This window comes from Pongo abelii, chromosome 19, assembly GCF_028885655.2.
Source record: "Pongo abelii isolate AG06213 chromosome 19, NHGRI_mPonAbe1-v2.0_pri, whole genome shotgun sequence".
NCBI lineage: Eukaryota > Metazoa > Chordata > Mammalia > Primates > Hominidae > Pongo > Pongo abelii.
Genome location: NC_072004.2, coordinates 10,016,412 through 10,040,064, shown reverse-complemented (window position 1 = coordinate 10,040,064; position 23,653 = coordinate 10,016,412). Strand labels below are relative to the sequence as shown.

Genomic DNA, 23,653 nt, shown 5'->3' with positions numbered 1-23,653 from the left:
CTCCAGAATTTTAAATAAAACAATTGTATGTTGTTTCTCGATTTATTAACTTTGAAACTACCAGGTTCCTGTTATAACAGACAAGGAATGACTTCTTTACACTAAGCACTGCCTCTCCTCCTTGCCTTTCTCACCAAGTGTGATGGTTCTCTTATTTTTACTCCTTCTGTCAGCAGTGCCTTTACTGACAACTAGGTTGTAGGAACTGTAGCCAGAATGTGATACCCACGGAATGCTTCTGAAGGACTTAGTTCAAACTGGGGGTTAAAATAAACAGCGCTATGAAACTCATGGTCTTTAAATCTTTTTTTTTTTTTTTTTTTTACTGTGTTCTCTTTCTCTGAACCCGTAGGAGGAATTTCTTTTGGTGTTAGCACAGGAATGGTTGTGCTTCCCCGGAACAGGTGGTTTATTTTATCTTGAGGACACTGCAGACCATGTAGCCAAGCACACTTCTCCTTTGGTACTGGCTGCAAAGCTCCATGCCAGATTTGTGGGCTTGCATCTTGTGCTGGAGGATTGGATTGAAGAGGTCTCCAGTTCACCCTGACCTTATCTTTTTTTCTACTGTTATTTTATCTTCATTTAGTTTTTCACTCTGGGTGACTGGATCGGGGAAGACAGCGCATGGGAACTTTCACTACTTCTTTTTTCTTTTCCTTTCCTTCTTTTTTTCTGTTTTGAGACAGAGTCTGCTCTGTGGCCCAGGCTGGAGTGCAGTGACACAATCTCTGCTCACTGCAACCTCTGCCAACCTCTGCCTCCTGGGTTCAAGCGATTCTCCTGCCTCAGTCTCCTGAGTAGCTGGGATTACAGGCACCTGCCACCATGCCTGGCTCATTTTTTTGTATTTTTAGTAGAGACAGGGTTTTGCCATATTGGTCAGGCTGGTCTCGAACTCCTGACCTCAGGTGATCTGCCTGCCTCAGCCTCTCAAAGTGCTGGGGTTGCAGGCATGAGCCACCATGCCTGGCCCACTAATTCTCTTTTCAAATCCTGCTTGTCTCAGAGAAGCTATGGTTCAGCTTGAGCTCCCCTCTCCTCCTAGCTTTTCCTTGCTCTGAAATGGCCCTTTGAACTTGACATCCCTTCCCTGGGTTTTTTGTCTACATTGCATTTTCCCTCCCTTCCAGCATGGGAAGCAACTGCTCCAGAAATAGAGACAGCATGGCAGCTCGCCCTGTATAATTGGGATGATTTATTTCCCCGTTAAAGACACCAGGCTGTGTGAGGATTTACCTTGAATCCATTTAGATGTCTTGGCTGAGCCTTGTAAAAAGATGCTTAGCAATTAGTGCTGCGTGGAACTGCCCCTCCTGCCCGGGCTGCACAGATTTAACAGGGTCAGAGTGGCCAAGGAACTTTATGTTGGGATGCTCGAGTCTCCTTTTCCTGAACCCCTCATTGCCTCAGCCTGGAGGCTCAGAGTATTGGAGTGTTAGAGCCAAGAATGATGGTTGTCGGCAGCCAGCTGCCTGGGGTCTTGTACTTGCCCCTCTATCCCTCCTAAGGTCACCCATGGCCCGTCCCAGTGGTACCCCTAACAGAGCCACGGTTGTGCTAGCTCACTCCTTATGCATATATATATATAATTATTATTATTTTTGAGATAGAGTCTTGCTCTGTTGCCCAGGCTGGAGTGCAGTGGCGCAATCTCAGCTCACTGCAACCTCCGCCTCCCGGGTTCAACCAACTCTCCTGCCTCAGCCTCCTGAGTAGCTGGGATCACAGGCATGCACCACCATGCCTGGCTAATTTTTGTGTTTTTAGTAGAGACGGGGTTTCACCATGTCGGCCAGGCTGCATCCATATATTTTTTAAAGCAGCCCCAAGCCCTTCTTCCCTTTTATTTACTGAAATTGTGTAGCACCCTAGTGCTGGCTGGAGCGAGGATGGGGGCACCAAAGGCTCCCCTGCTGACTCCTCTGCTCTTGGGGTCTCCCTCCCCTCCTTCCAAATATGCCACTTAGTAGACAGAGTTTCCTTATTTTCACTTACTTTCTTAGAGGATTCTGAGAGACTTGTGGGTTTTCAGAAGTGAGAGGGGCCTTGGAATTCAGCACTGCTTCCTTTTCTCTATGATAAAGAGGTCAGAAATGTTCAATCTCCCCCAGGACCCCATTGCGGCCTTCTTTTCAGAGTTCAGTGGGTAACAGACCTGGCTGTGTTCGGGGAACCCTGACGCTTACTGCTTCAGTCCCCTGTGATGAGGAAGGCTTGCAAACTGTTTGAGGAAACTGTCCAGAAAGCCTCCCCTACCTCCTTCCTTCCTTTCTTCATTCATCAGTGAACTCAGTGAACCTTTGTTGACTGTCTGCAGCATGCAACCATGGCTGCTGGGTGCTGTGGACAAGGAAACTTGGCCCTTTGTGTCCCAAGAGCTTACAAGCTCATCGTCCACCTGGGACACACATGCCGTACTCCCACCTAAGAAAGGCCTTTGATGATGAGAGCTACTGACTTGGTGTTGATCATGAGTGTGCCTCAGAAAACATGCTGGGCCAGTTCTCTATCAGTGATCTCGTCATTGTGGGGAGGGCTACCTGCTTAGCAGAAGTCGGGGTAGCTGAACCCATGTGCTCTTGTGAGTTTGCGTGTAGAGCTCTCCCGGCGAGCCCGGGCTGAACTCACCCTAAGATCTCAGTCTCCTGGTCTGGTGGATTGTCCCTTTGGGGTCTTCCACATGCACACCAGAGCTTTACCACCTTCCAAAGCATTAAGTGGGAACCACAGTTTTCACAGACCCGTATCAGTCTCTGCTGGTGCCCAGTAGAGGTCCTTTGTCAAGTTTGTGACATTATTTCATAACTGGGGAGCCACTCAAGATTCTCTAGGTTGGTCTGATAGGCTCCTTGCAGCCTCTGGGCCCCCTCTTTCTGTAGAGACACTGGGGTTGTTTTGGCTTATATGACACGGCTCTTCTGCCCTGACCTCAGCTCCCTCCAGTGTCATTATCTGTGATGCGTTCCCGTGAGCTGGTGGCTAAGTAATGTCTCTTCCAAGATTCCTCTTCCTCCTCCCTGGAAATGCCTAGGACTGAACCAAATTACTCTGAGATTATACCTGACCCACGGCAGGATCTGCCAGAATTATTTCTTCCACATGCCACCCTTCAAGATGTATTAACGAACAAGCTTTGGTCTGAAATCAGAATTCTGTACCTCCCAGCAGTTCCTAGTGATTTTAACAGCCTGTACAACCCCAATTTCTTCCCTTTTCATGTCGTGTTTCATTCCCTACCCTACCTTTGGCTTTCACTCAAACTCTGTCACCATTCTTTCTGCCGATCGAGGATCCCAGGTTTCTTACAATGGTTCCGTAACAGGGACCATGCCAAGGATCGGGAATGCCAGGTGAAAATGAAGGAGATGTAATCCTGGCCTTCAGAGTTGCAGGGGGACACACATAGACCCTGCTTATCTCCCCAGATATGATCAGTGCTGTCATGCACACATTCCAGGCTGATTAGCTAATGACTGTGGACGGGACTCGTGCACTGCCAAAAATGTGAGTCACACAGTTCCAGGTATGGACAACAGTGAGCATGCTTTGTTGCCATGGGAACACGAACATGTATTCATCTCAGTGCAGAAAGAATTCACTTCCACTCCTCCAGTGTAAGGATGTTTCCTACACCATTCCTCAGGCACCAAGGCTGCTCCTCACCCCCACCCTCTGCACCCCCATTCATGGTCGCGCCTGCCTGGGTGGGTGCCCTGGCTCAGTGTACACAGTTGACCCCCCTCAATATGTTGTAGGTGCAGCCAACATCCCGTCATGCCTCTGACACCTCACTGAAGTCTCAGTGACTGATTGTTTCTTGAGGCAAGGCAGGAGGATGAAGTGACAAGAGCTAGGCTTTTTCAAGTTAGACAGATTTGGCTCCAATTCTGGCTCTGTCACTCAGGAGCTCTGCCACCTTGGGAAAACATTTTTCTTGCTCAGCGTCAGTGTCTCCGTAGGTAAATTGGGATAATCCCTATGTTACCAGGCTGTTGGAAGGACTAAATTAAAGTGTGTCAAAGTGCTTGTCACATCACTCAGTAAGGGATGGTTCCTCTTTCTTTTTCTTTTTTTTTTTTTTTTCTTTTGAGACGGAGTCTCGCTCTGTTGCCCAGGCTGGAGTGCAGTGGCACGATCTCGGCTCACTGCAAGCTCTGCCTCCCGGGTTCACGCCATCCTCCTGTCTCAGCCTCCCGAGTAGCTGGGACTACAAGCGCCCGCCACCACGCCTGGCTAATTTTTATTTTTATTTTTGTATTTTTAGTAGAGACGGGGTTTCACTGTGTTAGCCAGTATGGTCTCAGTCTCCTGACCTCGTGATCCGCCCGCCTCGGCCTCCCAAAGTGCTGGGATTACAGGCTTGAGCCACCGTGCCTGGCTGGGATGGTTCCTCTTTCATTCTGTCTCCCAGCAGCCCTAGGAGATGGAGGTGGGGAAATCGAGATCCTGAGAAGTTGGCTTCGTGGTTGACACTCCCAGGGACAGGTGTCCACACTCCAGAACTCTGGGCTGTCGGCTTGGTCTCCCTTGGGCTGGTTGGATGATGTGTCACTCAGGGTTCTTTGACTATAAATATTAGAAACTGATTCTGGCTGATGTAAGCCAAGTGGAATTTATTGCAAAGATACTGGAAGGTTACAGAATGGGCAGAGACTGGGGAAACCTCCTGAAAACAGATAGAAACCAAGGTGCTCAGCAGTGTGAGGCCAAGAAGTAGGAATCATAAGAACAGTCTTAGAGCAAAAACAGCATGGTCAGGCCTGTGGGTCAGGATGGATGACCTCCATGCATCCCTTTCTTGCTCGTCTTACCCATGATTTAAAGTATCAGCACAAAGTGTCCTGAGGTGGCCATCAGTCACACACCTGTACCCTGTGAAGGAGCCACCGGGGACCACTTGGCGTTTGTTGTGGAGAGCTGGCACCTGGATTAATAGCCCTACAGAGAAAGTGCCCAGTAGGGGAGAGAGAATCCCCTTAAAAAAGAGTGGGCTGCTATTAAGATATAGGGAAAGGGGCCAGGCGCGGAGGCTCACACCTGTAATTCCAGCACTTTGGGAGGCCGAGGCAGATGGATCACCTGAGGTCAGGAGTTCAAGACCAGCCTGGCCAACATAGTGAAACCCCGGCTCTACTAAAAATACAAATATTAGCCAGGCATGGTGGCAGGCACCTGTAATCTCAGCTACTTGGGAGGCTGAGGCAGGAGAATCACTTGAACCTGGGAAGCAGAGGTTGCCGTGAGCCGAGATTGTGCATCGCACTCATCAGCCTGGGGAACAAGAGCAAGACTTTGTCTCAAAAATAAAAAAAAAAAAAAGATAAAGGGAAGGGATACTGGGCAGCTGAAATAACAGATATCTGCTGTAGTGATCTCGGACAAATCTCACTTGGGGCCTCTTTTCTGGAAAAGAGACTCCAGGACCAGCTGATCTCAACGGACCCTTTGGCTTCTAATAGGACCACTGTGATTATTAAATAGACAACTCTACCACTGGGAAGAAATGAATTAACATTATAAACCACCTTAGTTTTTTATTCTCCCCCTAAAACTTCCTGCCCCCGCCAATATAGGCCATTGATAACCCATATTTTTAAGGTCTGTTTTTATTTATTTATATATTTTTTTGAGAGGAGTCTCGCTCTGTCACCCAGGCTGGAGTGCAGTGGCATGATCTTGCCTCACGGCAACTTCCACCACCCAGGTTTAAGCAATCCTGATGCCTCAGCCTCTCTGTGAGAGCAGCAGGAGGCAGCCAATGCCTAGGTAGGTAGGGGCAGGTCCCTGGTGAAACCTCACCTCCAGGCTGAAGACAGCTTAAAGCCTGAAAGCCAAGCTACCATTTAAATCCTTGGACCAGACTGAGAACTTGTCTTCCTGTTTGGTGCGCTTTCCTCTGATTGATCCCTACCCTTCACCTATTTTACGTATACCTACCCTTTCTTAATTGGTTTTCTGTACTGCCAGGCCCACTTTCGCGTGGTGTCTTTGCTTTAACCTTTTTTGCATACTCACAAACCAATCAGCATGCACTCCCCATTCGGAGTCCATAAAAGGCCCTGGACCCAGCCACATGCGGGACTTTCCTGCCTTCAGGTAGGGGGACCACCCCTGTGTCCCCTCTCTATTTAAAGCTGTTTCATCATTCAAGAAAATTCTTCTCCGCCCTCCTCATACTTCAATGTTCAGTGCATCCTCATTCTTCTTGGGTGTGGGACAAAAACTTGGGAATCAATGCACAAGCCAGACTCGGCCTGGGAAGGCCAACTGGGCAGGGCACCTCCTGCAGCAGATAGCATGCCCTGGGCAAGGCCTCTGGCATCGCCAGCCAGAGGTCCCTGACTGGCAAAGGGACTGAGAAAAATCCTGCATCACCGAGTAGCTGGGATTACAGGCGTGCACCACCACACCCAACTAATTTTTGTATTTTTAGTAGAGACAGGGTTTTGCTATGTTGGCCAGGCTGGTCTTGAACTCCTGACCTCAAGTGATCCACCCACCTCAGCCTCCCAAAGTGCTGGGATTACAGGCATGAGCCATCACGCCTGGCCTAAAATCTGTTTAATTTTTAATAAAATATTTAAGTCTACAAAAAATTACAGAGATGTTAACCAATGTGTCTGCCATTCATATTTTTAAAATCAACTTTACTGAGCTACAATTTCTCATGAAATTTATTATATGCCTACAGGCCAATGAGTTGACAAATGTATACACCCTTGCAACCACTACTTGAATTAGTCAGTGTGTAAGACATCTTCCCAGAAAGCTCTCCTTTCCCCCTTTACAGTCAGTTTCTCTCCTCTGTACCCACTCGTCTCTCCAGGTCACTTCTGAATCTGATTTCTATCCTCTAGGTTAGTTTTGTTTGTTCTAGAGTTTCACAGAAATGTGTCATGCAGTATGTACTCTTGAATGTGGCTTCTTTTGCACAGGATAATGTCTGACATTCATCCTCATTGTTGTACCAATGGTTCACCCCTTTTTATTGCTAATGAGAGTTCCATTAGTTGAATGTACTGCAATTTGCTTATCCTTTTGTCAATTGATGGACATTTAGGTTGCTTCCATGATTTAGCTATTATGAATAAATCTGCTGTGAACATTTGTGTATAGGTTTTTCGGACACATTTTCACTTTTCTGGCATAAGTACGTAGGAGTGAAATTGCTGGATCATATGGTAAGCATACATTTAACTTTATAAGAAATGGCAAAACTATTTTCCAAAGTCACTGCTTCAATTTCCTCATCACTCACAGCAGCGTATGAGCTTCTATTGTTCTACCTCCTTGCCAGCATTAAAAAAAATTATTTTAGCCATTCTAGGGAGTATGATGTAGTTTCCCATGGTGCTTTTATCTTGTATTTTCCTGAAGGTTGATGATGCTGAACATTTTTCATGTGCTTATTACCATCTCTGGATTTGACAAGTATTAACATTGGCCAAATGTCAGTCAGAAATAACACATTATTTGACATTAAAAATCCTGTGTGTTCTTCCAATTCCTTTCCCTTCTTTCTTTCTCTTCCTGGAGGCAACCACTGTTCTGGGGTTGGCATGTGTTTCCCATGAGCATGTTTAAAATCTTTATTAACGTGTGTATATCCAAAATACTGTTTAGCGATGTCTTGTTTTGAAACTTACATGAGATGTGCCATACGGCATTTATACCTTGGTAATTTACTTTTTTCACACAATATGTTTTTGAGTTTTTTTCATGTTGGTGCATGTAGAGCTAGTTCATTTTAACTGCTGCATACTGTTCTAGCATGCTCACAGGCCACCTTTGTCTCCATCGGTGGACACTTTAGGTCATTCTAAGCAATGGCGTAATGCTTATCCTTGTGCCTGTCCCCTCGTGTACTGGCCTGGGTGTTTCTTGGGTCCACATACCTAGAAGGAAAATATCTGGGTCTGAGAATGTACATCTGGACTTTCCTAAATAGTGTCAAATTGTTTTTCTGAGAGGTTTTGCAAATGTAGACTGCCACCCACAGAGTATCAGAATTTCCGTTTGCCTTGCCAACACATCAGACTTCTTATTTTTGCCATCCGAGGGTGTGAAATACCACACCTTGGATTTAACTTGCATTTGCATTTCCTTCATTGCTAGTCAGGTCATGTCTGTTTTCAAATGTTTATTTACCATTTGAATTTCCTCTCTTGTGGGTTTCCTGTGTATACTCTGCTCATGTTTCTATTGCGCAGTCTTTCAGTCATTGCTTTACTGTTTCATTTTCTAATGATGTATTTTGTCATGTAAAACTTTTTCGTTGCAATCTAGTCAAATTTATTAATCGATTACTTTATGGATTTTGCTTTTTATGCCTCATTTAAGAACTCTTGGCTGGGCACAGTGGCTCACACCTGTAATCCCAGCGCTTTGGGAGGCCGAGACGGGTGGATCACGAGGTCAGGAGTTTGAGACCAGCCTGACCAACGTGGTGAAACCCCATCTCTACAAAAAATACAAAAATTAGCTGGGTGTGGTGGCGCGTGCCTGTAATCCCAGCTACTCAGGAGGCTGAGGCAGGAGAATCGCTTGAACCTGGGAGGGGAAGGTTGCAGTGAGCCGAGATCGTGCCATTGCGCTCCAGCCTGGGCAACAAGAGCAAGACTCCATCTTAAGAAAAAAAAAAAACAAAACTCTTATGGTGAGGTCATATATGGTCTTAACTTTTCTGAAAGTTTTAAAGATTTTTGTTTGACATTGAGATCTTTGATCCATTTGTAATTTCCTTTTATTGTTTGTTATAAGGTAAGAGCCCAATTGTACTCTTTTTCTGAGGAGCCTGTCATCCTGTTACTACTTATTTTAAAAAATCCCTCTATTCTCACCTCGCTGATTTGATGACCACCTTTGCTGTATGTTTTTATAAATGTATGTTCTGTTCCTGGGGTCTTTCTTCTGTTTCATTGGTCTATTTGTCTATCTGTTCACTATTTTAATTGTAACTTTGCAAGAAGTTTTACTATCTGATGGAACAAGTCCTCATTCTTCTTCAAAATTGTCTTGGATGTTCTTGGCCCTTGACTGTTTCCTGTGAATTCTAGGATTACCTCCTTGAGTTCTGTGAACAACTGTTGCATTAAAATGGCACTACATTTTGAGATTAATTTGGGAAGAAAGATCTCCTTGGTAATATTGGGCTTCCTATCTAGAAACAAGTTGTATATTCCCATTGATCTAGATCTTCTTTATTGTATCTCAGTGTTACTGGAAAGGGGTCCCGAAGCAGACCCCAAGACAGCGTTCTTGGATCTCATGCAAGAAGGAATTTGGGGAGAGTTCATGGAGTAAAGTGAAAGCAAGTTTATTAAGAAAGTAAAGGAGTGAAAGAATGGCTACTTCATAGGCAGAGCAGCTCTGAGGGCTGCTGGTTGCCTATTTTTATGGTTATTTCTTGATTATATGCCAAATAAGGGGTGGATTATTCATGCATTTTCCAGGAAAGGTGGCAGGGGCAGGGGGCAGTTCCTGGAACTGAGGGCTCCTCCCCTTTATAGACCATATAGGGTAACTTCCTGGCATCTGTCAACTGTCATGGTGCTGGTGGGAATGTCTCTTAGCATGCTAATACATTATAATTAGCGTATAATGAGCAGTGAGGATGACCAGAGGTCAGTTTTGTCGCCATCGTGGTTTTGGTGGGTTTTGGCCGGCTTCTTTAGCACAGCCTGTTCTATCAGCAAGGTCTTTATGACCTGTATCTTGTGGCCACCTCCTATCTCATCCTATGACTTAGAATGCCAAATCTACTAGGAGCGCAGTCCAGTAGATTTCAGCCTTATCTTTTACCCAGCCTCTGCACAAGATGGAATCACTCTGGTTCAAACACCTCCAATGTCAGTACATTACATTGTCTCCATACAAGTCTTTTACTCTTTAGTTATATTTACTCATAGCTCACTTATAGTTTTGTTGCCATTGTGCATGGTGTATTTTTTTTTCTTTTCTTTTAAATTTGATGTTGTCAATGAAAAGAGTCAAACTCTATAGAATATTTGAAGAGTTTTATTCTGAGCTAAACATGAGTGACTATGACTGTGTCACAGCCCTCAGGAGGTCCTGAGAACATGTGGCCAAGGTGGTCAGGGTGCCGCTTGGGTTTATACATTTTAGGGAGATAGGAGACATCAGTCAAATACATTTAAGATATACATTGGTTTGGTCCAGAAAGGCGGGACAGCTTGAAGCTGGGGCTTCCAGGTTATAGGTAGATCTAAACTTTTTCTAATTGGCAGTTGATTGAAAGAGTTATCAACAGAAAGGAATGTTGCAATAGGAGACCAAAGTTTCATCATTTAGATGAAGCCTCCAGGTAGCAGGCTTCAGAGAGAATAGATTGTAAACGTTTCTTATCAGACATAAGGTCTGTGTTGAAGTTAATGCTGGGGGCTTATAATGAAGCATGTCTGATCCCCATTTCCCTTCATGATCTGAACCAGTCTTTCAGGTTAAATTTTAGAGCATCCTGGCCAAGGAGGACGTCCATTCAGATAGTTGGAAGGACTTAGAATTTTATTTTTGGTTTACAGTGTTTATGTTTATTTTTATCAAACTAATAGAATCTTAAAAGAGCATTCTCCTACCATACTCCACCCCAAATGCTTCTCAGAGTCCACCACTTGTAACACTGGGGCTCTATCTCCATTTGGGGTTTTTGTTTTTTTAGAGTTGGGGGTTTGCTATGTCACCCAGCCAGGAGTCCAGTGGTGTGATCATAGCTCACTGCATCCTCTACTTTGGTCTGTCGCTCTTCAAGTCTGAACAGTTGTCATCTTGATCTTTCTTCACCATCATCTGATTCCTTTCCTTTCCTTCTCTTCTTTCTCTGCTCAAGTGATCTTCCCACCTCAGCTTCCCAAGTAGCTGGGACTACAGGCATGCACCATTACACCTGGCTAATTAAAAAAAAATTTTTTTTGTAGAGATAGAGGTTTTGCTATGTGGCCCAGCTGGTCTTGAACTCCTGGCCTCAAGCAATCCTCCCGCCTTGGCCTCCCAAAGCACTGAGATTATAGGCATGAGCTGCTGCACCTGGCCCTTTTTCTAAATGATATATTTATACTGTTGTATATCCCCCTACCTACCAATTTTACACATTGTCTATTGAACTTCTTATTGCAGAAGATTAGACCTGGCTTTTCCACCAACACTTTACTTTCTCCTTTCCTCCATACATAACCTCTTCCCTCACCTCCCACAATGGTGATACTATGATGATATCAGGGTCTGATGTTTACATTATTATGCCTTTGTAAGTTGAGCTACTGATTGGCTTCTGCTTCTTCGGTGGAACAACAACAAGAAAGCAAATAAATCAAAACAAAAGCAATTGTTTTTATTCACTTGGTTTTCTCTGACCTTTGTACCAATTCTTCTCTCTTCACTAGCCCTTTAAAAACTTCCCCAGGCTAGGTGCGGTGACTCATGCCTGTAATCCCACCACTTTGGGAAGCTGAGGCAGATTGATCTCTTGAGCCCAGGAGTTTGAGAGCAGCCTGAGCAACATGGTGAAACCCCATCTCTACTAAAAATACAAAAATTAGCCAGGCATGGTGGTGCATGTCTGCAGTTTCAGCTACTGGGGAGCCTGAGGTGGGAGGATTGCTCGAGCCTGGGAGATGGAGACTGCAGTGAGCTGTGATTGCACCACTGTACTCCAGCCTAGGTGACAGAATGAGACCCTGTCTCAAAAAACAAAAAACAAAAACACACACACACACCAGAAAAAACAACAAACTTCCCCATGTACTGTCACCACATGAAATAATCTATTGGGTCTGTTTTTTCATCTCTATAGAAGCATCTATTTGCTCTGTTCTGGTCTGTTGCTCTTCAAGTCTGATAAATAGTTGTCATCTTTATCTTCCTTCACCATCATCCTATTTCTTTCTTTCTTGTCTGCTTTTTGGTCATTTCTTAGATCTCATGTCTTCCCCTTTTCTTGGTTTTCTCCCTTGTTTTGTTGGATCACACCCTGCAGTAGCTTCCTGAAAAAGGAAATAGGTCTGATCTTAATCTGCAGTATGTTAACATTTGCCTCATTGCCCTGTTTTCAGTATGGCTTGTCACCTGTCCTCTAGGTGTCCCTGAGTCCAGAAGCTCAGGACTAGTTTGCCTTGAGAGTCAACCTGTTGTTTTCTGCTATTGGGATAGGGCAGTCACTTAGTTACTGAGGGTGTGGAGGAATCTGTAAGCTCTCCTCCAGCCTCCTTTTTAAGTCTTTACCTCATAGATACTTTGTGCTGTGAGCCTTCCTGGGCCTTTCTGAGCTTCTGCATTATAAACTGGCTGATTTCTTGTCATACAAGAAGACATACAGGTTTCTGTTCACTCATCTGTGCTAAGTCCTTGCCATTTATCCATTTGTTTTCCATTGGCCAAAATTATGTTGACATGTCTCATTTATTGTCAACTCTTACTTTTTTCTTCTTTGTGGCTTTGTTAATGGGGTTTTAGGAGGGCATGGATATAAACAGCCCGTTTTCAATCAGCCATTTTAATCATAAGTATTTATTACATTTTCTGATTATTGTTGTTTACTGTAGTGTAAGGGAACCAGAGATCACCTCTAACCTCCTTGTTAGCTCTTAACAGGCTCTTTGGCTGGATCTGGAAACCAAATTGACACCAGGCAGATTAACATGAGAAAAGTATATAAATTTTATTAGTTTTATATGTACATGGGATCTTCACAAGACAGTGAAGCCTGAAGAAGTGGCCAAAGCAACATATCTTTATACTTTCTAGATAGAGTGATAAACTTGATCAGAAATAACAAAACAAAATATGGCAAAGGGCAGTCAATTTTCTGGTGGAGTCACTAGAAGATGTATGAGAGGTGGGGTAAAACAGGTGAATTATAAGAGTTATTCTGTTCATGATGTTTATTCAAGTCCATTGCAGGCTCGATTCCAAGGCTCTGGCTATATGCGCTGTTTTCTCGCCCTGGTACTGAGAGGGCAGCCCTCGTACAGGATTCTCTATCGCTTGGTGCATGCAGGAGGAGACAGTTCAGCTCGTCCGTTCTGAAACTACAGTTTCTCCAATATTTTCAACTTGAAATCATCAGTATACCAATCTGGCATGTTTTGTGATGGCATATCCTTTCCCTCTTCAGTAGTTAGTTACTGTAGAATATTGGTAATTTTTATCACTAGATCTTGAACTGTCTTATTAGTTCTGATAGTTTGTAGAGTTTCTTGATTGGAGGGGTAGACAATTATAATGTACGAGGATGTCAGTGGTTTCTTCCTTTGCAATCTCTTTTCTTTTTTTTCTTTCCTTTCTCCTTTCCTTTCCTTTCTCTCCCCCGACTCCCCCCTTCCCTCTCCCCCTCCCTCTCTCTTTTTCTTCCTTTCCCCTCCCCCTTCCCCTCCCCTTTTCTGTCCCCCTTCCATTTCTGTCACCTCCCCCTCCCCTCCCTTTCCCTCCCCTCCCTTTCCCTCCCCTCCCTTTCCCTCCCCTCCCTTTCCCTCTCCTCCCTTCTCCTCCCCTCCCTTCTCCTCCCCTCCCTTCTCCTCCCCTCCCTTCTCCTCCCCTGTCCCTCTCCCCTCCCCTTCTCCCTCTCCTTCTCCCCTCCCCTTCTCCCTCTCCCCTACTCCTCCCCTTCTCCCTCTCCCTCTCCCCTCCCCCTCCCACTTCTCCCTCTCCCTTTCCCCTTCCCTTTCCCTTTCCTCTTCCTCCTCCCCTTCCCTTTCCCTTTCCCCTTCCCTTTTTCCTTCCCCTTCCCTTTCCCCTCCACTTTCCCTTCCCCCTTCCCTTCCCAAGGCTGGAGTACAATAGTGCGTTCTTGGCTCACTGCAACCTCTGCCTCCTGGGTTCAAGTGATTCTCATGCCTTAGCCTCCCAAGTAGCTGGGATCACAGGCATGTGCCACCACGCCTGGTTAATTTTTGTATTTTTAGTAGGGATGGGGTTTCACCATGTTGGTCCGGGGAGCGGGGCGTGGTCTCAAACTCCTAGCCTTGAGTGATTTGCCCACCTCAGCCTCTCAAAATGCTGGGATTACAGGAAGGAACCACTGCTCCCAGCCCTTTTTTTTTTTTTTTTTTTTTTTTTTAAACTGAGATAAGGTCTCACTCTGTCACCCAGGCCGGAGTGCAGGGGGACAGTCATAATTCACTGAAGCCTCAGTCTCCTGGTCCCAAGTGATCCTCCTTCTTCAGCCTCCTGAGTAGCTGGGACCACAGGTGTGTGCCACCACACTCATTTTGCAGAGGTAGGGTCTTGCTATATTGCCTAGGCTGGTATTGAACTCCTCAGCTCAAGTGATCCTCCCACCTTGGCCTTCCAAAGTGCTACGATTACAGGCTGAGCCAGCACTAATCCTCATATTTATTTCTTTTTGTTGCCTTACTGTGTTATAATATATTCAGGGCAGAAAGGAAACCATGATGGTGAATAGCATTGTCTTATTCCTGACTTTAACAGAAAAGCTTCCAGGGTTTTCCATTAAGTATGAAGTTTATTTTAATTTCCTTTTTCTTTCGTCTTTCTTTCTTTCTTTCTTTTTTTTTTTTTTTTTTTTGTGAGACAGTGTCTTGTCTGTCACCCAGGCTGGAGTACAGTGGCACAATCGCAGCTCACTGCACCTTTGCCTCCTGGGTTCAAGCGATTCTCCTGCCTCAGCCTCCTGAGTAGCTGGGATTCCATGTGTGTACCACCACGCCTGGCTAATTTTTGTATTTTTAGTAGGGGTGGGGTTTCACCATGTTGGTCAGGCTGGTCTCAAATTCCTGACCTCGTGATTTGCCCACCTCGGCCTCCTAAAGTGCTGGGATTACAGGTGTGAACCACCGCTCCCAGCCCTTAATTTTCAATAGTTATAATTTATCAGACTTTAGTCTTGGTGTGTGTGTTTTAATCACAAATGAGTGTCGAGTTTTGTCAGGTGCTTTTTCTGCATCCAGATTATCCTATTTTTTTTCTTGTAGTTTCTTTTGATATGGTGAGTTTAATAAGTTTTCTGATATTTCAATATCTCTGCATTTCCAGGATTTGCTAATGTTTATTTAGAATTTTTACACCTATTCTCTAAGTGAGGTTAGGAGCTTTTACTTCCTTTCTTCTCCCATTGTTTTTCTTTGAACTTGATATCAGGGTATTATAAAAAGGAGCTGAATGTTTTCTATTTATGGAAGAGATTGGATTAAGTGTTTTTTTCTTAACGATTTGAGAAAACTTACCAGTAAAACCACACCTACAGGTACAGTTTTTTAAGGTAGATTTTAGACTGCCAAATCAATTCGTTTGAAGGTTATAGACCTATTCAGGTTTTCTATTTCCTCTTGAGTCAATTTGGAATTTTTATTTTCCTGGAAAATTGTCAGTGGCAGGAGAGAACAAATAACCAGGGAGTTCCAGAACTTGGGGGAAAATAGCATCTTTGTCTGATTCGTGCTACCCAACACTGAGAAGGTAGGAGGGAGGAGATCGAAGTGAAACCCTTCCAGGGTTTTGTATTATTCAGAAGCAGAAAAGAGCTATTGATTACCTTTCTGCTTGAAGTCAAGTGTACATGTCAAAAATGTCAGTGTAACCACCTAAGTGGTATAAATAGACTATAAATGCAAAGTTTGTGGAGGGAGGGGAATAAAGAATATGCAATCAATCCAGCAGAAAGCAAGATGGGAGGGAGCAAGAAAAGCAGAGAAAAGCCTGGCAAGGAGAAAGCCTGTCCTTACGATGACCTTTGGGCAGCACCCCCCTCCCAGGAACTTTCTGGACGCCCACTCCTTTCTCAGCACCTGTTTTCTCCTGTTATCATTGCATACGTCCATCACACTGCTGCATGGCTGCCTGCCATCTTTCTCTCTTCCAGAAAGTAAGCTCTGCCTGGGACAGGGCTGGGGTCATTCATCTGCATATTCTCAGCGCCTGACATATAGTAGGTGCCCAATAAATGTTTGAGTAAGCCTGAAGCACAGATAAATAAGTAAACAGGTGGATAAATACATCCTGAGATGTTACTTTGCCAGGCTCAATGGCTATGGGAAAACATTTTCATCTGAGATCTCCTTGGTTGATAAGTGAGTTAGAGAACTGAGGAAGTAGCTGCAGCCTTGAATTCAATTGAGAAAAAAGTCAGAGTGAGATGCCTCGACTGAAACTGTCTCAAAATTCCTCAAGCACCCGTGTAGCTGTCACACACTTGATCGGTACCTAGTAGTACCTAGAAATTCCCTTGTGCACTGGTAAAATAGCTCATAAGTTTTAAATTAGTGCTGCTCAAACATTAATGTGCGCACGATTCACCTGGGGCGCTTGTTAAACTACAGTCTGATGTAGGAGGTCTTGAGGGGAGCGGGGCACAGATGCCGCGTTTCTAGCAAGCTCAGTGTTGCTGGTCTATGGACCACGTCTTATATAACAGCAAGGCTTTCAGTAGCAAGGTGTAGATTGTCACCTGCTCTCCCCAGGTGCTTGAGGACAGCAAAATGATCCTGTGCTTGGAGAATAAGTCCTGTGCTCTGACTTCCAGGATTGTTACCAGTGAGTGCGAAGGATCCAAGCCTACACTGGCTGGGGAGGAGTGCCCCTCGACCTTAAACTGTGCATCCTGAAACAGGCCTGTCTCCAGCTGTGTCAGAGCCCCTGGGGTGGAATTAGTTCGCTGAGGTACCTGCATAGTGATTACATCTGCCCTCATTTTCTTGTTTCTCAGGCTGAGCCACACGGCCTGTTGGGACACATCGAGTCCTGGGAAGCCCTCATCTGTGTGATTCACACGTCACTTGTCACTGTTCTCTGGCTGTGCCACGCTTTATGTATGCAATCAAAATCCCATTTCCTTGCCTCATTCCAGCGAGCCTTTGCCTTGCTGTCACTCTGGTCCTGGGCCGGGGAGGGCCACCTTTTCTATTTCCGTCGTGCCGCCTGCCCTGGGTTAGACATAGACCACTTCGCTCCATTTACCTAGAATGATGGAATGGGCCTGGGAGTGATGACGCCACTTTCTTGTTGTTTTGTTTTTGTTTCCTTTTTTTTTAGTTCCCCATTTTTAGAGAAATGGCACAAAACCAGTGGGAAATACCCCAAATTGCAGATAAGCCACTAATGCACCAATCCTGGGGCCAGACAGACCACGGGCGCTGGCACTTCCCCGAGCCTCTCTCCCCATCACATCTCGGAAACGGTGCTGGCAAGCTGTCTGGTCTGTTCTTTACCATACATTTATATTGACTCCTGTGGATCGGGGTAGGCTTGTGGACAGATAGATGCTTCTCTCAGAGAGGGATGGAACCAGGGGTTTCTAAGGCGATGGTATGGCTCTAGGGTTTTACAGAAAGCATATTTGAAGGCAGAAGCATCTGTTAGACAGCAGGAGAACCTGGAATTTGAATGCGCATGGGACTCCTGCCTTGGCTCTTCTCCACACATAGTCTTGGCCTTCAGGAGCTTTGTCCTTCTCAGGGTGGACAGAGGTAATGCAGCCATGGACTGAGGCTTGGGAAGGGGAACAGGGATGCCAAGCCAGCTCCTCATCCCCTCCAGTGAAGATATTGTAGAGGGGACTAAGTTAAAGCTGGGGCTGCCAGCAGGGGCCTGCATGCTGGGTTTGTCTTCTGGGGCCCCAGTCTTTCCTTATTCCTGAATCTTGCCTGAACCAGCTATCGGGGCAGGTAGTGTCTGGGCCGGGCAGGTAATAGTGCTGAGTGAGGCAGGTACAGGTGCTTCCTCAGGGCCAATGACTTCAGATCAGCCCCCACCTCCAGCCCTAGGGATCCTGGTTTAATGGGACAGGGGCTTCCTAGGGCATTTCTAAGCTCTCAGGTGATTCTCATGGGCAGCCAGAGTTGCAGACTACTGTGATAGAGAACGGTGGAGAATGTGGCAGCATTTCTCCTCATCGTGTCGATAGCACCTTCAGTATGGCCCACTTGAGTTTTCAAGAGACAACTGAAATCTTTATTATTTTTTTCTCTTTTTTTTTTTCTTGAGTTGGAGTCTCACTTGTTGCCCAGGCTGGAGTTCAGTGGCGCGATCTTGGCTCACTGCAGCCTCTGCCTCCTGGGTTCCAGCGGTTCTCCTGCTTCAGCCTCCCAGGTAGCTGGGATTCCAGGCACGTGCCACCATGCCCAGCTAATTTTTGTTTATTATTATTATTATTATTTGAAGGGGTTTCACCATATTGGCAAGGCTGGTCTCGAACTCCTCACCTCAGGTGATCTGCCTGCCTTGGCCTCCCAAAGTGCTGAGATTACAGGCATGAGCCACTGTGCCTGGCCTTTATTTATTTTTTCACAAGACCTTTCTTGGTTTTTGTGTGCTTGAAGCTAAGTCAAAACTTTTTTTTTAAAAGGTCTGCAGGTCAAGCAAAGCACATCCAGTGGTCCTGTAGGCAGACTCTGGTCTGCAGGGTGAGCCCTCGGCTGTCTGATGCTGCCTCCGATTGCACCCACCTCCTCATGTCTGGCTGTTCTCTGTGACACAGGGGTGACTATACTTGTAGTTTGCGTTCACCCATTTTCTGTTCTTGTGGCCCCAGTCCCACAGCCAACTCTGGGAAAATAATGTATCCTGGGCACAGACCCAGGGTGATTCGCATCTTCCCACAACAACCCTGAGTAGTATGTGATATTTTTGGTTCCATTTCTCAGATGTGCAAAGCCACTTGCCCAAGGGGGATGGTGGAGTTGGGCAAACACAGCTCTGTTTGCCTCATGAGCCTGAGCTCTCAAGTCGCCTCACTGGCTCTCTCTGCTTGGAGTTCTTTGTGGTCCTGCTGGCTGGGAACACCCCACCAACTGGCTTCTGTGTGGGACCCTCTGACGCAGTCAGGTGGCTCCTTTGAGTTCATGATTGGGCTGAGCAGGTGTTCCAGATGCCAGGCCAGAGGATTGTGTAGGAGTCAGACAGGGATGGGGATGTGGGAGTCCCTGGTTTCTAGAGAAATATTTAGGTTGGTGCAAAAGTAATTGCGATTTTGTCCATTTTTATGGCAAAAGACACAATTACTTTTCACCAAGCTAATATCACATTCCCGACTTCTGCTGTCTGTATGCTCTTCCTTCGCCCCCACCCCAACCTCTGTCCCCTAGGTTGTGATGTCCCCATTCTGCCTCTGCCTCCCTCTCTCTAGACTCTAGATTTAGAATAGGGCAGGAGGGACGGCATCTTTGCTGGCATTTTCTCTCTGCAAGACCAGGATAGTAGCCTGGTAAGCTGAGCAGAGCCCATGAAAACAGAAAGAGAATGAAGGGAGGCTGGGCACAGTGGCTCACGCCTGTGATCCCAGCACTTTGGGAGGCTGAGGCAGGCAGATCACTTGAGGTCAGGAGTTCGAGACCAGCCTGGCCAACATGGTGAAACCCTGTCTCCACTAAAAATACAAAAATTAGCCAGGCATGGTGGCGCAGGCCTTTAGTCCCAGCTACACTGGAGGCTGAGGCAGGAGAATCGCTTGAACCCAGGAGGCGCAGGTTGTAGTGAGCTGAGATCATGCCACTGCACTCCAGCCTGGGTGACAGAGCAAGACTCCATCTCCAAAAAATAAAAATAAAAAAAATACTAAAAAAAAAAGAGAGAATGAAGGGAGAGCTGGGCTGGGAGGCTGGGCAGCTGACCCAGGCTGGTGGCTGGATGATTCCCAGGACTTAGTGGCCAGAAAAGTTGGAGAATAAATGAGATTGAATGAGAGAGGAAGGAGATGGAACAAACCTCAAGACTGGGGATAGAGGAGTGGGGTGCATAGAAAGCCGGGAGTCCCTGCTGGGACTAGTGAGCTTGACAGGGCAGGTCATCTAGTGCCTATAGTCTACTATAACATTTCCCGAGATGCTGTGCCAAGGTGGGTTTAGGTGGTCTCTGGACGAGACTTTCAGTACCAGTGAATCACATCAAGAGAAGGGTATTCCTTTTGTAGTTCTCTCCTTGCTTCTGATTACATTGAGGAGAAAGTTTTGGGAGGTGCCAGGTGAGGGCAGGCCTCAGCAGGTAGCAGTATCCAGCAAAGATTGAATAACATTGCTTGGTGTTTGTTGTGGTTATTTTTATGGTTATTACAGATTTCTGGCAAGTGTCACTAGTTTTCCATTCACAGACTCACATATTCAGTGAGTCAGTGCAATTTTTAAAAGAAAAAAGTGAGTCAACTAAAAATATTAGCAAATAAGAGGAAAAAGTGGTATGAGAGTATGCTGAAAATTATAATGGTGATCAGTGAAAGAAAGGCTCCCGGGAGATACTGGGTGTGGGAGGTTTAGGGTCTCCGGCTGTGGGGTCAAATGGACCGGAGTTCAAACCCATTAACACTGTGACCTTGGGCAAGTCGCTTTGCGTCTCTAAGGCATAGTGACTCCATCATAAAACATTAATATTAAATGAGCTCATGCTTGTCACGTGCTTGGCGCAAGGCCTGACCCAGCATCATAGTAGTGGTGGTTATTATGTGAAGTGTTTATTGGCATGAAATACTGAACTCAGAGGCTGGTGTTCCTGGGCTAGCAAGGATCACAGGCCAACATGGAAGATGAGGCTTGTGAGGGAATGAGCTCTCTGTCCACACAAGTGTTTGAGAGGCTTGTCACCTGTCTAGGATTTAGTGGCAGGATTCTGCTACTGGATGGGACAGACAAAAGGGGAGATCCCTTCAAGTAACCATTCCACGGACACGGTGCAGAGAGAGTCAACATAGCAGGCCGGGGTGCCCTCCTTAGAAAGGCCTGCTTGCAGCATTGGCCCTTGGCTGGTGTCTGGGAACTTGCATTTAGGAAGGGCTCCCACTGTTCCCTAAATAGTAAGGGTGGCTGTTCTCTAAACTGTTCATGTAAGTGATAACGGTTTGTGCTGAATACCTGGATTTCTTCAGGGAGTCTGCAATTCGTGTTTATGCTAGGCAGGGGATGCCTACATGAGCAGCTCCTTATAAAAACTCTGGGCACTGAGTCTGTAATGAGCTTACCTGCTAGACAATGTTTTACACATGCTATCAGGACTCACTGCTGGAGGAATTAGGCACATCCTATGTGATTCTGCTGGGAGAGGACTCCTGAACTTGCACCTGGTTTTCTCAGGACCTTGTCCCAGGTTCTGTGTCCCTTCGCTGATTTTGCTTTGTATCCTTTTGCTGTAATAAGACCCTTTAAAAAAAAATAGAGACAGGATCTCACGGTGTCACCCAGGCTGGAGTGCAGTGGTAGGATCCTAGCTCACAGCAGCCTCAAACTCCTGGGCTCAAGCAATCCTCCCATCTCAGCCTCCTGAGAAGCTGGAACCATAGGCATGTGCCACCATGCCTGGCTAATTTTGTGATTTTTTTTTTTTTTTTTTTTTAGAGACAGAGTTTTGCTATGTTGTCTAGGCTGGTCTTGAACTCCTGGCCTCAAGCAATCCTCCTGCCTCAGCCTCCCAAAGTGCTGGGATTACAGGTGTGAGCTACTGTGTCTGGCCATAAGTCTTCACCAGAAGTAAAATATATGCTGAATCCCATGAGTCCTTCTGGGAAACGTCAGAGCTGAGGGTGGTTTTGGGAACTCCCAGCATAGCCTGCCTCTGTCTTCAGGTCAGAGAAGGAAACCCAGGGCTTTATCTGGGTCAGTGGGTCATCCTGGTTCAATGGGTCAGGGGCTTCCTAGCAAAGGTTCCGCAAAAGTTCTCCTAGGATCAAACTTAGGGAAGCGCTCTGAAGGAGTTGGTGATGCTTCTGGGAAGAGCCAGCCTATCAAGCACATATGGGGGTGCCTGTCCCTCTTTGGGGTGCTGTGCGATGTCACTGCTTCGTACAAAGCAGCTTAAAAGGTTTGGGAGGAAGTATTGGGGTGTGTTTATGTGTGGCTGAAGTCTCAGGTATGGTTTGTGTTACGCCTCTGAAGGACAGAGCACAATCCCAAAATAGTTTTCACAGGAATGACCAAGCTAGAGACCATTGGTTTGGACCTATAATATCAGAGAGGCCACACCCTGATTCTTTACAAAATGTAACAGTGACCACACCTCAGTGGTTAGTGTCAAGGTTAAGGAGTGTTGATATCAACTTCTCTCTGAAGGACCTGATTCCGTTATGTATGAATGTATTTCTGCTGGTCTGAGCCTCTGTTTAGACTTACAGGAGATGGTTAATGATCTCTGATGAGGCTCACCCTGAGCCAGGACTGGGCAGGGTTAATGGAGAGTGTCTGGGCTGTATTTTCAAAGAACTGTCATGGTGTAGGGGGACTAGGACAGGTGTTTGCAGACATTCCTAGCTTGAGGTTGGCCTGATTGTTCTGTGTGAATCACCAGGCAGGTATTCAGCATTGGTCCTGTTGGTCTTCCTTCTGATTACCCCCTAGCCAGAGGGAGTGGTGGTGTAGGGCTGAGGTAAGCTCAGAAATGGGGCACTTGGCCAGGTGTGGTGGCAGGCACCTGTAATCCCAGCACTTTGAGAGGCCGAGGCAGGATCACAAGGTCAGCAGTTCGAGACCAGCCTGGCCAACATGGTGAAACCCCATCTCTACTAAAACTACAAAAATTAGCCGGGTGTGGTGGCATGCGCCTGTAGTTCCAGCTACTTGGGAGGCTGAGGTAGGAGAATCGCTTGAACCCAGGATGCGGAGGTTGCAGCGAGCCAAGATCGCACCACTACACTCCAGCCTGGGTGACAGAGTGAGACTCCGTCTCAAAAAAAAAGAAGTGGAGCACTTCTCTGCATGAAGAAGTGAAGGGAGTTGGAATAAAATGGAAGGCAGAGGAGCGTCTGCTGTGGTGGGCTGGAAACTCCACTCCCCCCACCCATCCCTCCCCCAGATTTCATCAGAGCCTTTTGTAAAGGATGGCAGAACCATGGAGCTGGGAGAAGGAGCTATCACTTGCCTGCAGTGTCAGCAAAGAGAGGCCAATTTTTAATGCTTTGTGTACATTATTAACTCTTTTGATCCTTGTAACAGGTATTATTATTAATACTTACATCATCATTACTATTTTTTGTCTTCACGGGAATTGCTGACTTGAGATTGTCCAGCTAGATCAAGCAACTTGTCCTGGCAAAGTGTGGATTTGAACCCAGGCAGTCTGGCTCCCAAGTCTACTCTCTTTACCACTACACTGTCAGGACTTGGTGACCTGGAAATGCTCCCCCTGACTCCAAAATTCAGTGACCCCAGGAGCCAGTCCAAGCAGAGAAAGGCTGTCATGATGTCCTGCAGGCTTTCTGAACTAGTTATATGTTTTTTCCCAATTAATAGACCTTGAAATAAATAGTTAACTGTTTTTAAAAAAATTGACCTTGTAGGCCAGGCACAGTGGCTCACACCTGCAATCCCAGTGCTTCGGGAGGCTGAGGTGAGGGGATGGCCTGAGGCCAGCTATTCAAGACCAGCCTGGGCAATATAGCAAGAGTCCGTCTCTGGGGAAAAAAAAAAAAGTAGTCTGGCCAGGCTGGGTGTAGTGGTTCACACCTGTAATCCCAGCTCTTTGGAAGGCCGAGGCAGGCGGATCACCTGAGGTTGGGAGTTCGAGACCAGCCTGACCAACATGGAGAAACCCCATCTCTACTAAAAATACAAAATTAGCCGTGTGTGGTGGCACATGCCTGTAATCCCAGCTACTCAGGAGGCTGAGGCAGGAGAATCGCTTGAACCCGGGAGGCAGAGGTTGTGGTGAGCCGAGATCGTGCCATTGCACTCCAGCCTGGGCGACAAATTAGCCTGGCCTTGGCTCC

General features: G+C 46.2%; 1 protein-coding gene across 3 annotated transcripts in view; it reads left to right on the top strand.

Moving 5' to 3' along the window:
• The window catches only part of GAS7 (growth arrest specific 7), a 281,536-nt gene that overhangs the window by 111,472 nt on the left and 146,411 nt on the right, over positions 1–23,653 (top strand). The window contains exon 1 of one of the 3 annotated variants that reach the window (XM_054535440.2): positions 17,047–17,167. The exons of the other annotated variants lie outside the window; for them this stretch is intronic. The gene's annotated coding sequence lies outside the window, so the exon portion shown is untranslated. Of the gene's footprint in view, positions 1–17,046; positions 17,168–23,653 lie in introns of those variants that run through there. 3 annotated transcript variants of the gene reach the window in all.